The sequence below is a fragment of the Papio anubis genome, chromosome 3 (genome assembly GCF_008728515.1).
Source record: "Papio anubis isolate 15944 chromosome 3, Panubis1.0, whole genome shotgun sequence".
Taxonomy (NCBI): domain Eukaryota; kingdom Metazoa; phylum Chordata; class Mammalia; order Primates; family Cercopithecidae; genus Papio; species Papio anubis.
In genome coordinates this window covers 101,766,843-101,768,775 of record NC_044978.1, presented here as the reverse complement: position 1 = coordinate 101,768,775, position 1,933 = coordinate 101,766,843, and the positions used below count along the sequence as shown (strand labels likewise).

Here is a 1,933-nt window from a genome sequence, read left to right as displayed (position 1 = left end):
GGATATAATCTCCTGGTGTGCCCATTTGTTTAAAGCGCAGTATTGGGGTGGGAGTTACCAGATTTTCCAGGTGTGTGTGTCTCAGTTCCCCTGGCTAGGAAAAGGGATTCTCTTCCCCCTTGCACTTCCCAAGTGAGGGGATGCCTCGCCCTGCTTCAGCTCTGGCTGGAAGGGGTGCAACTGCTGACCAGCACTGATTGTCCCGCACTCCCCAGTGAGATGAACCCAGCACCTCAGTTGATAATGCAGAAATCACCTGTCTTCTGTGTCGCTCGCGCTGAGAGCTGGAGACTGGAGCTGTTTCTATTCGGCCATCTTGCTCCGCCCCACGAAAACTTCTTTTCTTTATAAATTACCCAGTCTCAGCAGTTCCTCACTGCAGTGTGAGAACAGACTAATACATTATATACATGCATGTATATATACACATATATATATGGTTCTACCCATTTGACTTGTTGTCTTGTCTCTTGAACTCTGCCCATTTTATGGGTCGTTCCTACTCACTTTATGTCAAACAATTAAAGTCAAAGTTTTTTAAGGCTTTAGTACATTCTAGTCTTTGTTATTTAGTGGTGTGTTTAACTTATCTACTAGGTTGTGATGATGCTAAACATGGGAGAAGATCCAAACATTCAACTCAAAGTTTCACATGAGAAAACATGGAAAGACCACTGTATTCCTCCAACAAAGAAAATAAGTATGAATTGCCAAAGAGTGATAGACACTGGTAGTTTACTCAAATCCTGGGAAGCATTCCCAGTGACAGAATTATGGATTGTCCTTTCTGGGCCAAAAGCTGTAGACATGCCTGAACTCTAAGTGCAGGAGGACCCATTATAGCAACAGTTATCAACTAGCCTCTTGTCCATAGACCATGGTCAAATACCTTGTAGTAAGCAGGTGCTCCTGGCTACAAGTTCTGTCTGGCGACTGAGTGGTCAGAGCACAACCAGTGGCAACTCTCTGGTAGTCATCTGAACATCTTTTAGAGAGTGGAGGACATTCAGATTGCTAGATTCTCTTCGGCTCTCATGTGTTCTCTCTTTCAACGTTTTTCAATGACTCAGCTCAGCTCCTGAATCATCCTTATTCTCTAAAATTAAAAAACATACTGACAGTATTTATGCCATCTAATCTTTCTTAAAAGTATTGGTGAGAAAATTCTTTTGTAATGTGTAAAGTGTAACGATTGGGTTTTTATGCTCATGTGTGAGATGTGCCTCCCTCAAACCATGTTACAGTATAAGCACATTACCCATCTGATATGAAAACATGTAAGTATTGATGGGAAGCTCTCCTTTCAGTGATGTTTATTTCACTGTCCAGAGCCTTAAGTAACCATCCAATTGATAACAATTTAATATTTCAAAGAAAGGGATAAATCTGGGTTGATGTGTTTATTGTTTGTTTTTTGTAGCACTACCTACTTTCTATATCAGTAGCACATTTTTTAACATAGAACACCTATGAAACGAAATTTTTTGGAATAGGAAAAAATTATCTCAGATTTCAAAATGAGACAGAGTTTTTTGCTTCTTTTCAGCAATTGTTTTGTTTCCCTTACAGAGAGTTCAGAATAATATCAAGTTCATCTCTTTTATTTGACTGCTAGAAAGCTCAGAGCCAAATTTGCAGCCTACCTCAAGTGAATAATTTATATTTCAGACCGTTTATTATATATACTACCATTTTCTAGGGTTTTATTTTTCTACTTTCTTTTTCTCTTCATTCTGATTTCATTTTTTTTCACTCTTTATATTATGGTCCTATATACTCACACATTTTAAGGTTTTCGTTGTTGCTGTTAATGAGGTAATTATGCACATAGAATAACAAGTGTATACACATGTGTACACACAATAAGTTGCTCAGAGTATAATCAAACTCTTCTTTTAATGTCCCTGTATGATATGATAACACTTGAGTATAG

The 1,933-nt window shown here is 38.4% G+C and overlaps 1 non-coding gene across 1 annotated transcript; it reads left to right on the top strand.

Moving 5' to 3' along the window:
* The first annotated feature begins 1,163 nt into the window (after positions 1-1,163).
* On the top strand, positions 1,164-1,268 carry LOC116274365. Its single transcript, XR_004182991.1, has one exon. It is a non-coding gene; the product is annotated as a small nucleolar RNA U13 (small nucleolar RNA).
* The last annotated feature ends 665 nt before the right edge of the window (positions 1,269-1,933 follow it).